The sequence below is a fragment of the Myxine glutinosa genome, chromosome 14 (assembly GCF_964187855.1).
Source record: "Myxine glutinosa chromosome 14, kmMyxGlut1.1, whole genome shotgun sequence".
NCBI classification, from domain to species: Eukaryota; Metazoa; Chordata; class Myxini; order Myxiniformes; family Myxinidae; genus Myxine; species Myxine glutinosa.
Window position 1 is genome coordinate 26,008,466 of NC_136274.1, and position 12,938 is coordinate 26,021,403.

Consider the following 12,938-nt stretch of genomic DNA (forward strand, 5'->3'; position numbering starts at 1 on the left):
GGCGAACCCTGGAAAGGCGAGTCTGGACATGCCCGGGCGTCCTGAACGCGGCCTGGCAAGTCGAGGCTGGGCGTGCCCGGGCGCTCTGGGCGAGCCCTGGCAAGTCGAGGCTGGGCATGCCCGGACGCTCTGGGCGAGCCCTGGAAAGGCGAGTCTGGACATGCCCGGGCGTCCTGGACGCGGCCTGGCAAGTCGAGGCTGGGCGTGCCCGGGCGCTCTGGGCGAGCCCTGGAAAGGCGAGAGCGGGCATGCCCGGGAAAGACGAGACCGGGCGTGCCCGGGAGGTTCGGGCGTGCCCGGGAACAGCGAGTCCGGGCATGCCCAGGAGAGGCGCGTCTGGGCCCGTCCGGACGAGCCCGGCATGGCGATCGCGCCCTGTCCCGCGTCCTGGCAGGTGCAAGGCGATTGTGTACATTCAGCCTTCAGCGGGAACCGCTACAACGTCAACTTTTCACCCCGACAAGCCTCAAAAACCCACAACAGACAGACAGATCAGATCGAGCTAAAAACCTACAACTACAATAGATCGAGCCTCAAAAACCCCAAGCCTACAACAGACTCGTATAAAAACAAGGGGAACAAGACAACACAAAAATCTATTTATTTGTATGCGAATCGCCAATACTCCATTTAAATTGGCCCCATTTCCTCTTTTTTGTCCGTGTTTGGGACAACCTTGAACTGTTTATCTTGTGAGGACAACAAAGTTCATCTTGTGCTGCACTTGACTTCGTTGATTGTAATCGATCGAAACAGACCGTAAGATGTTTAAACCAACTAACTATATAATGCCAGCAGACGAGACACCCGGCTTAACGTCCATCTGAGGGGATGATGCACTTTGTGATGCAACGTCCTGATCGTGTGGTTGGGAATCGAACCCACACAAGTCAGCAAGTTTGAAGTGAGACCGGGATGGTTGTTGTTTGGATTGTCTGCCATGGTTGTACGAGTTGTGTCACACACCCCCCCCCAACCCCCCCCACACCTCCCCTCACGCCACACCCTCCCCCCCACACACACAAACACACATCCAGCCCCCCCCATAAACACACACATCCCCCCCCACACCCCCTCCCCACACACACAACCCCCGCAACTCACCTCCCCTCACGCCACACACACACATCCCCCCCCCCCCCCCCACACACAAACACACATCCAGCCCCCCCCCCATACACACACACATCCCCCCACACACACACACACACACACACACACACACACACACACACACACACACACACACACACACACACACACACATCCCCCCCACACCCCCTCCCCACACACACAACCCCCGCCCCTCACACACACCCCCCCAACACCTCCCCTCATGCCACACACACACATCCCCTCCCACACACAAACACACATCCAGCCCCCCCCATACACACACACATCCCCCCCCACCCCCCACCCCCCCCTCCCCACACACACAACCCCCGCCCCCTCACACACACACCCCCCCACACCTCCCCTCACGCCACACACACACACACACCCCCCACACACAAACACACATCCAGCCCCCCCATACACACACACATCCCCCCCCCACACACCCCCCACACCCCCTCCCCACACACACAACCCCCGCCCCTCACACACACACACCCCCCCCACCCCCACACATCACCCCCGACCCCACACACACACACACACACACACACACACACATATCCCCCCCCACACCCCCCCCCCCCCCACACACACACACACACATCACCCTCCCCCCCCCCCCACACACACACACACACACATCACCCTCCCCCCCCCCCCACACACACACATCACCCCCGACCCCACACACACACACACACACACACACATATCCCCCCCCACACACCCCCACCCCACACACACACAACCCCCACCCCCTCACACACCCCCCGCCCCCACACCTCCCCTCACGCCACACACACTCATCCCCCCCCCCCCCACACACACACACACAAACACACATCCCCCCCCCCCCACACACACACACACATCACCCTCCCCCCCCCCCCCCCCCCACACACACATCACCCCCGACCCCACACACACACACACACCGCACACACATCCCCCCCACACACACACACACACACACATCTCCCCTCCCCCACCCCACCCACACACACACACACACACATCCCCCCCCCCCACACCCCCCCTCCACACACACACACACACACACACACACACATCCCCCCCCCCCCCCACACACACACATCCCCCCCCCCCCACACACACACACACATCCCCCCCCCCCCCACACACACACACACATCCCCCCCCCCCACACACACACATCCCCCCCCCCCCCCACACACACATCCCCCCCCCCCCCACACACACACACACATCCCCACACACACACACACACACACATCCCCCCCACACACACACACACCCAACACACACACACCAGATACACCCACACACACCCAACACACACACCCAACACACACACACACATCCAACACTAACCAACACACACACACACACACACACACACACACACACACACACACACACACACACACACACACACACACACACACACACACACACACACACACTGGCGCTGCCTCGCTCAGTTCGCCCGTATTGTTGTACTGAAAGTTGTAATCGAAAAGCACGTGATCTCGTTGCCGCTCCGCGTCCATACATTCGGAACTCGTTAAGAAGGGGCGTGGCTCCTGGTATCGCGTGCACTCTTGTGTTGAATGCGAGTGAGTGAAGGTGTCTCCGACAGGACAAGACGATTCCCCTCAAGGTTTGTGCCTCTCGGGTGTCCGTAATACGACAAAAGCTCAGTGTGCCGGGAGTGCATCACTCGTCAATGTCCTTTTCGCGTTCGTCGCTCTCGCTCGGTTTGTCCAATCACTTTTCGTCGCCGGATAATTTTTCTTTATCTCACCGAACGGGCGCGGCCACTCCACTCCACGCGGCCACTCCACTGATCTCTATACTAACTGGATAGGAAGGGAAGCTCATTTTTTGAAGCCATTTGTCCGCCATCTTTGCTCCCCCACGATTCCCCAAAACGAATGTCATTTACCGATGTAATGTGATTCCTCTTCTTCATTCAAATCGACCGCTGCGAGATCAGTGGTCCACTCACTCACTTCCTCACTCGCATCCCTTGATTTACTCTAACCTTCTCTATCGTCACTTTTCGTCCCCTCACTCGTCCCCTCGCTCTCGTCTCGTCACTTTCTCCCCATCACCTTCCCCCCCATCACCTCCCCCCCCCCCCCCATCACCTTTCCCCCTCCCATCACCTTCCCCCCTCCCATCACCTTCCCCCCTCCCATCACCTTCCCCCCTCCCATCACCTTCCCCCCCCTCCCATCACCTTCCCCCCCCTCCCATCACCTTCCCCCCCCTCCCATCACCTTCCCCCCCATCACCTTCCCCCCCATCACCTTCCCCCCCATCACCTTCCCCCCCATCACCTTCCCCCCCATCACCTTCCCCCCCATCACCTCCCCCCCATCACCTCCCCCCCATCACCTCCCCCCCATCACCTCCCCCCCATCACCTCCCCCCCCATCACTTCCCCCCCATCACTTCCCCCCCATCACTTCCCCCCCATCACTTCCCCCCCATCACTTCCCCCCCATCACTTCCCCCCCATCACTTCCCCCCCCATCACTTCCCCCCCATCACTTCCCCCCCATCACTTCCCCCCCCATCACTTTCCCCCCCATCACTTTCCCCCCCATCACTTTCCCCCCCATCACCTTCCCCCCCCCCATCACCTTTCCCCCTCCCATCACCTTCCCCCCTCCCATCACCTTCCCCCCTCCCATCACCTTCCCCCCTCCCATCACCTTCCCCCCCTCCCATCACCTTCCCCCCCTCCATCATCACCTTCCCCCCCATCACCTTCCCCCCCATCACCTTCCCCCCCATCACCTTCCCCCCCATCACCTTCCCCCCCCATCACCTTCCCCCCCATCACCTTCCCCCCCATCACTTCCCCCCCATCACTTCCCCCCCATCACTTCCCCCCCATCACTTCCCCCCCCATCGCTTCCCCCCCATCGCTTCCCCCCCATCGCTTCCCCCCCATCGCTTTCCCCCCCCCATCGCTTTCCCCCCCATCGCTTTCCCCCCCATCGCTTTCCCCCCCATCGCTTTCCCCCCCATCGCTTTCCCCCCCATCGCTTTCCCCCCCATCGCTTTCCCCCCCATCGCTTTCCCCCCCATCGCTTTCCCCCCCATCGCTTTCCCCCCCATCGCTTCCCCCCCCATCGCTTTCCCCCCCCATCGCTTCCCCCCCCATCGCTTTCCCCCCCATCGCTTCCCCCCCCCATCGCTTTCCCCCCCATCGCTTTCCCCCCCATCGCTTCCCCCCCCCCATCGCTTCCCCCCCCATCGCTTCCCCCCCCCCCATCGCTTCCCCCCCCCCCATCGCTTCCCCCCCCCATCGCTTCCCCCCCCCCATCGCTTCCCCCCCCATCACTTCCCCCCCATCACTTCCCCCCTCCTCACTTTCCCCCCCATCCCCTTCCCCCCCCATCACTTTCCCCCCCATCACTTTCCCCCCCCATCACTTTCCCCCCCCATCACTTCACCCCCATCACTTCCACCCCCATCACTTCACCCCCATCACTTCACCCCCATCACTTCACCCCCATCACTTCCCCCCCATCACTTTCCCCCCCATCACTTCCCCCCCATCACTTCCCCCCCATCACTTTCCCCCCCATCACTTTCCCCCCCATCACTTTCCCCCCCATCACTTTCCCCCCCATCACTTTCCCCCCCATCACTTTCCCCCCCATCACTTTCCCCCCCCATCACTTTCCCCCCCATCACTTCCCCCCCATCACTTCCCCCCCCATCACTTCCCCCCCCCATCACTTCCCCCCCCATCACTTCCCCCCCCATCACTTCCCCCCCCATCACTTCCCCCCCCATCACTTCCCCCCCCATCACTTCCCCCCCCATCACTTCCCCCCCCATCACTTCCCCCCCCATCACTTCCCCCCCATCACTTCCCCCCCCCATCACTTCCCCCCCCATCACTTCCCCCCCCATCACTTCCCCCCCATCACTTCCCCCCCCCATCACTTCCCCCCCATCACTTCCCCCCCCATCACTTCCCCCCCATCACTTCCCCCCCATCACTTCCCCCCCATCACTTCCCCCCCCATCACTTCCCCCCCATCACTTCCCCCCCATCACTTCCCCCCCATCACTTCCCCCCCATCACTTCCCCCCCATCACTTCCCCCCCATCACTTCCCCCCCATCACTTCCCCCCCATCACTTCCCCCCCATCACTTCCCCCCCATCACTTCCCCCCCATCACTTCCCCCCCATCACTTCCCCCCCCCATCACTTCCCCCCCATCACTTCCCCCCCATCACTTCCCCCCCATCACTTCCCCCCCCATCACTTCCCCCCCATCACTTCCCCCCCATCACTTCCCCCCCATCACTTCCCCCCCATCACTTCCCCCCCCATCACTTCCCCCCCCATCACTTCCCCCCCCATCACTTCCCCCCCATCACTTCCCCCCCATCACTTCCCCCCCATCACTTCCCCCCCATCACTTCCCCCCCATCACTTCCCCCCCATTACTTCCCCCCCATCACTTCCCCCCCATCACTTCCCCCCCCATCACTTCCCCCCCATCACTCCCCCCCATCACTCCCCCCCCATCACTCCCCCCCCATCACTCCCCCCCATCACTCCCCCCCATCACTCCCCCCCCATCACTCCCCCCCCCATCACTCCCCCCCCCATCACTCCCCCCCCATCACTCCCCCCCCCCCCCATCACTCCCCCCCCATCACTCCCCCCCCATCACTCCCCCCCCATCACTCCCCCCCCATCACTCCCCCCCCATCACTCCCCCCCATCACTCCCCCCCATCACTCCCCCCCATCACTTTCCCCCCATCACTTTCCCCCCCATCACTTTCCCCCCATCACTTTCCCCCCATCACTTCCCCCCCATCACTTTCCCCCCATCACTTTCCCCCCATCACTTTCCCCCCATCACTTTCCCCCCCATCACTCTCCCCCCCATCACTCTCCCCCCATCACTCTCCCCCCATCACTCTCCCCCCATCACTCTCCCCCCCATCACTCTCCCCCCATCACTCTCCCCCCATCACTTCTCCCCCCCATCACTTCTCCCCCCCATCACTTCTCCCCCCCATCACTTCTCCCCCCCATCACTTCTCCCCCCCATCACTTCTCCCCCCATCACTTCTCCCCCCCATCACTTCTCCCCCCCATCACTTCTCCCCCCCCATCACTTCTCCCCCCCATCACTTCTCCCCCCCATCACTTCTCCCGCCCCCCCATCACTTCTCCCCCCCCATCACTCTCCCCTCCTCCCCCCATCACTTTCCCCCCATCACTTTCCCCCCATCACTTTCCCCCCATCACTTTCCCCCCATCACTTTCCCCCCATCACTTTCCCCCCATCACTTTCCCCCCCATCACTTTCCCCCCCATCACTTTGCCCCCCATCACTTTGCCCCCCATCACTTTCCCCCCCATCACTTCTCCCCCCCATCACTCTCCCCCCCATCACTTTCCCCCCATCACTTTCCCCCCCATCACTTTCCCCCCATCACTTTCCCCCCCATCACTTTCCCCCCCATCACTTTGCCCCCCATCACTTTGCCCCCCATCACTTTCCCCCCCATCACTTTCCCCCCCATCACTTTCCCCCCCATCACTTTCCCCCCATCACTTTCCCCCCCATCACTTTCCCCCCCATCACTTTCCCCCCCATCACTTTCCCCCCATCACTTTCCCCCCCCATCACTTTCCCCCCCCATCACTTTCCCCCCCATCACTTTCCCCCCCATCACTTTCCCCCCCATCACTTTCCCCCCCATCACTTTCCCCCCCATCACTTCCCCCCCATCACTTTCCCCCCCATCACTTTCCCCCCCATCACTTTCCCCCCCATCACTTTCCCCCCCATCACTTTCCCCCCCATCACTTTCCCCCCCATCACTTTCCCCCCCCATCACTTTCCCCCCCATCACTTTCCCCCCCATCACTTTCCCCCCCATCACTTTCCCCCCCATCACTTTCCCCCCCATCACTTTCCCCCCCATCACTTTCCCCCCCATCACTTTCCCCCCCATCACTTTCCCCCCCATCACTTTCCCCCCCATCACTTTCCCCCCCATCACTTTCCCCCCCATCACTTTCCCCCCCATCACTTTCCCCCCCATCACTTTCCCCCCCATCACTTTCCCCCCCATCACTTTCCCCCCCCCATCACTTCCCCCCCATCACTTTCCCCCCCATCACTTTCCCCCCCATCACTTTCCCCCCCCATCACTTTCCCCCCCATCACTTTCCCCCCCATCACTTTCCCCCCCATCACTTTCCCCCCCATCACTTTCCCCCCCCATCACTTTCCCCCCCATCACTTTCCCCCCATCACTTTCCCCCCCCATCACTTTCCCCCCCATCACTTTCCCCCCCATCACTTTCCCCCCCATCACTTTCCCCCCCATCACTTTCCCCCCCCATCACTTTCCCCCCCCATCACTTTCCCCCCCATCACTTTCCCCCCCCATCACTTTCCCCCCCATCACTTTCCCCCCCATCACTTTCCCCCCCATCACTTTCCCCCCCCATCACTTTCCCCCCCCATCACTTTCCCCCCCCATCACTTTCCCCCCCCATCACTTCCCCCCCATCACTTCCCCCCCCATCACTTCCCCCCCCCATCACTTCCCCCCCCCATCACTTCCCCCCCATCACTTTCCCCCCCCATCACTTTCCCCCCCCATCACTTTCCCCCCCCATCACTTTCCCCCCCCCATCACTTTCCCCCCCCATCACTTTCCCCCCCCATCACTTTCCCCCCCCATCACTTTCCCCCCCCATCACTTCCCCCCCCATCACTTTCCCCCCCCATCACTTTCCCCCCCCATCACTTCCCCCCCCCCATCACTTCCCCCCCCCATCACTTTCCCCCCCCCATCACTTTCCCCCCCCATCACTTTCCCCCCCCATCACTTTCCCCCCCCCCATCACTTTCCCCCCCCATCACTTTCCCCCCCCATCACTTTCCCCCCCCATCACTTTCCCCCCCCATCACTTTCCCCCCCCATCACTTTCCCCCCCCCATCACTTTCCCCCCCCCATCACTTTCCCCCCCCCATCACTTTCCCCCCCCCATCACTTTCCCCCCCCCATCACTTTCCCCCCCCCATCACTTTCCCCCCCATCACTTTCCCCCCCCCATCACTTTCCCCCCCCATCACTTTCCCCCCCCATCACTTTCCCCCCCCCATCACTTTCCCCCCCCATCACTTTCCCCCCCCATCACTTTCCCCCCCCATCACTTTCCCCCCCCATCACTTTCCCCCCCCATCACTTTCCCCCCCCCATCACTTTCCCCCCCATCACTTTCCCCCCCCATCACTTTCCCCCCCATCACTTTCCCCCCCCATCACTTTCCCCCCCATCACTTTCCCCCCCCATCACTTTCCCCCCCATCACTTTCCCCCCCATCACTTTCCCCCCCATCACTTTCCCCCCCATCACTTTCCCCCCCATCACTTTCCCCCCCATCACTTTCCCCCCCATCACTTTCCCCCCCATCACTTTCCCCCCCATCACTTTCCCCCCCATCACTTTCCCCCCCCATCACTTTCCCCCCCATCACTTTCCCCCCCATCACTTTCCCCCCGCATCACTTTCCCCCGCATCACTTTCCCCCGCATCACTTTCCCCCGCATCACTTTCCCCCCGCATCACTTTCCCCCCGCATCACTTTCCCCCGCATCACTTTCCCCCGCATCACTTTCCCCCGCATCACTTTCCCCCCGCATCACTTTCCCCCCGCATCACTTTCCCCCCGCATCACTTTCCCCGCATCACTTTCCCCCGCATCACTTTCCCCCGCATCACTTTCCCCCGCATCACTTTCCCCCGCATCACTTTCCCCCCGCATCACTTTCCCCCCCATCACTTTCCCCCCCATCACTTTCCCCCCCATCACTTTCCCCCCCCATCACTTTCCCCCCCATCACTTTCCCCCCCATCACTTTCCCCCCCATCACTTTCCCCCCCCATCACTTTCCCCCCCATCACTTTCCCCCCCATCACTTTCCCCCCCATCACTTTCCCCCCCATCACTTTCCCCCCCATCACTTTCCCCCCCATCACTTTCCCCCCCATCACTTTCCCCCCCATCACTTTCCCCCCCATCACTTTCCCCCCCATCACTTTCCCCCCCATCACTTTCCCCCCCATCACTTTCCCCCCCCATCACTTTCCCCCCCATCACTTTCCCCCCCCATCACTTTCCCCCCCATCACTTTCCCCCCCATCACTTTCCCCCCCATCACTTTCCCCCCCATCACTTTCCCCCCCATCACTTTCCCCCCCATCACTTTCCCCCCCATCACTTTCCCCCCCATCACTTTCCCCCCCATCACTTCCCCCCCCCATCACTTTCCCCCCCCATCACTTCCCCCCCCATCACTTCCCCCCCCATCACTTCCCCCCCCATCACTTCCCCCCCCATCACTTCCCCCCCCCATCACTTCCCCCCGCATCACTTTCCCCCGCATCACTTTCCCCCGCATCACTTTCCCCCGCCATCACTTTCCCCCGCATCACTTTCCCCCGCATCACTTTCCCCCGCATCACTTTCCCCCGCATCACTTTCCCCCGCATCACTTTCCCCCGCATCACTTTCCCCCGCATCACTTTCCCCCGCATCACTTTCCCCCGCATCACTTTCCCCCGCATCACTTTCCCCCGCATCACTTTCCCCCGCATCACTTTCCCCCGCATCACTTTCCCCCCGCATCACTTTCCCCCGCATCACTTTCCCCCGCATCACTTTCCCCCCCCATCACTTTCCCCCCCATCACTTTCCCCCCCATCACTTTCCCCCCATCACTTTCCCCCCCATCACTTTCCCCCCCATCACTTTCCCCCCCATCACTTTCCCCCCCATCACTTTCCCCCCCATCACTTTCCCCCCCATCACTTTCCCCCCCCATCACTTTCCCCCCCATCACTTTCCCCCCCCATCACTTTCCCCCCATCACTTCCCCCCATCACTTTCCCCCCCATCACTTTCCCCCCCATCACTTTCCCCCCCATCACTTTCCCCCCCATCACTTTCCCCCCCATCACTTTCCCCCCCCATCACTTTCCCCCCCATCACTTTCCCCCCCATCACTTTCCCCCCCCATCACTTTCCCCCCCATCACTTTCCCCCCCATCACTTTCCCCCCCATCACTTTCCCCCCCATCACTTTCCCCCCCATCACTTTCCCCCCATCACTTTCCCCCCCCATCACTTTCCCCCCCCATCACTTTCCCCCCCCATCACTTTCCCCCCCCATCACTTTCCCCCCCATCACTTTCCCCCCCATCACTTCCCCCCCCATCACTTCCCCCCCATCACTTTCCCCCCCATCACTTCCCCCCCCATCACTTCCCCCCCCATCACTTCCCCCCCCATCACTTCCCCCCCCATCACTTCCCCCCCCATCACTTCCCCCCCCATCACTTCCCCCCCCATCACTTCCCCCCCCATCACTTCCCCCCCCATCACTTCCCCCCCCATCACTTTCCCCCGCATCACTTTCCCCCGCATCACTTTCCCCCGCATCACTTTCCCCCGCATCACTTTCCCCCGCATCACTTTCCCCCGCATCACTTTCCCCCGCATCACTTTCCCCCCGCATCACTTTCCCCCGCATCACTTTCCCCCCGCATCACTTTCCCCCCATCACTTTCCCCCCCATCACTTTCCCCCCCATCACTTTCCCCCCCATCACTTTCCCCCCCATCACTTTCCCCCCTACGTACTGTTGAGGTACGTGTGTTTATCACTGTAGTACAGGTACTGTTGAGGTACGTGTGTTTATCACTGTAGTACAGGTACTGTTGAGGTACGTGTGTTTATCACTGTAGTACAGGTACTGTTGAGGGACGTGTGTTTAACACTGTAGTACAGGTACTGTTGAGGTACGTGTGTTTATCACTGTAGTATAGGTACTGTTGAGGTACGTGTGTTTATCACTGTAGTATAGGTACTGTTGAGGGACGTGTGTTTAACACTGTAGTACAGGTACTGTTGAGGTCCGTGTGTTTATCACTGTAGTGTAGGTACTGTTGAGGTACGTGTGTTTATCACTGTAGTATAGGTACTGTTGAGGTACGTGTGTTTATCCCTGTAGTATAGGTACTGTTGAGGTCCGTCTGTTTATCACTGTAGTATAAGTACTGTTGAGGTACGTGTGTTTATCACTGTAGTGTAGGTACTGTTGCGGTACGTGTGTTTATCACTGTAGTATAAGTACTGTTGAGGTACGTGTGTTTATCACTGTAGTGTAGGTACTGTTGAGGTACGTGTGTTTATCACTGTAGTGTAGGTACTGTTGAGGTACGTGTGTTTATCACTGTAGTATAGGTACTGTTGAGGTACGTGTGTTTATCACTGTAGTATAAGTACTGTTGAGGTACGTGTGTTTATCACTGTAGTATAGGTACTGTTGCGGTACGTGTGTTTGTCACTGTAGTATAGGTACTGTTGAGGTACGTGTGTTTATCACTGTAGTATAGGTACTGTTGAGGTACGTGTGTTTATCACTGTAGTGTAGGTACTGTTGAGGTACGTGTGTTTATCACTGTAGTGTAGGTACTGTTGAGGTACGTGTGTTTATCACTGTAGTATAGGTACTGTTGAGGTACGTGTGTTTGTCACTGTAGTGTAGGTACTGTTGAGGTACGTGTGTTTATCACTGTAGTATAGGTACTGTTGAGGTACGTGTGTTTATCACTGTAGTATAGGTACTGTTGAGGTACGTGTGTTTATCACTGTAGTGTAGGTACTGTTGAGGTCCGTGTGTTTATCACTGTAGTGTAGGTACTGTTGAGGTACGTGTGTTTATCCCTGTAGTATAGGTACTGTTGAGGGACGTGTGTTTATCACTGTCGTATAAGTACTGTTGAGGTACGTGTGTTTATCACTGTAGTGTAGGTACTGTTGCGGTACGTGTGTTTATCACTGTAGTGTAGGTACTGTTGCGGTACGTGTGTTTATCACTGTAGTATAGGTACTGTTGAGGTGCGTGTGTTTATCACTGTCGTATAAGTACTGTTGAGGTACGTGTGTTTATCACTGTAGTGTAGGTACTGTTGCGGTACGTGTGTTTATCACTGTAGTATAAGTACTGTTGAGGTACGTGTGTTTGTCACTGTAGTATAGGTACTGTTGAGGTACGTGTGTTTATCACTGTAGTGTAGGTACTGTTGAGGTACGTGTGTTTATCACTGTAGTGTAGGTACTGTTGAGGTACGTGTGTTTATCACTGTAGTGTAGGTACTGTTGAGGTACGTGTGTTTATCACTGTAGTGTAGGTACTGTTGAGGTACGTGTGTTTATCACTGTAGTGTAGGTACTGTTGAGGTGCGTGTGTTTATCACTGTAGTATAAGTACTGTTGAGGTACGTGTGTTTATCACTGTAGTGTAGGTACTGTTGAGGTACGTGTGTTTATCACTGTAGTGTAGGTACTGTTGAGGTCCGTGTGTTTATCACTGTAGTATAAGTACTGTTGAGGTACGTGTGTTTATCACTGTAGTGTAGGTACTGTTGAGGTACGTGTGTTTATCACTGTAGTATAGGTACTGTTGAGGTACGTGTGTTTGTCACTGTAGTATAGGTACTGTTGAGGTACGTGTGTTTATCACTGTAGTGTAGGTACTGTTGAGGTACGTGTGTTTGTCACTGTAGTAAAGGTACTGTTGAGGTACGTGTGTTTATCACTGTAGTGTAGGTACTGTTGAGGTACGTGTGTTTGTCGCAATACTTGCAATCTTCATCGTTAATTAAATTTAAATAGTTTGAGGTTTTTATAAGTTAATTTCAGGCTGGAAACCGTTTCCATTCGCTAAAGATAGGTTAAAGGTAACCCCACAAATATCTCACC

The 12,938-nt window shown here is 58.7% G+C and overlaps 1 protein-coding gene across 1 annotated transcript in view; it reads left to right on the plus strand.

Annotated features, from left to right (window-relative positions):
* The first annotated feature begins 2,549 nt into the window (after positions 1 to 2,549).
* LOC137412299 (stomatin) overlaps positions 2,550 to 12,938 on the plus strand; it is a 47,349-nt gene continuing 36,960 nt past the window's right edge. Inside the window, exon 1 of the mRNA XM_078767927.1 lies at positions 2,550 to 2,764. The gene's annotated coding sequence lies outside the window, so the exon portion shown is untranslated. The remainder of the gene's footprint in view (positions 2,765 to 12,938) is intronic.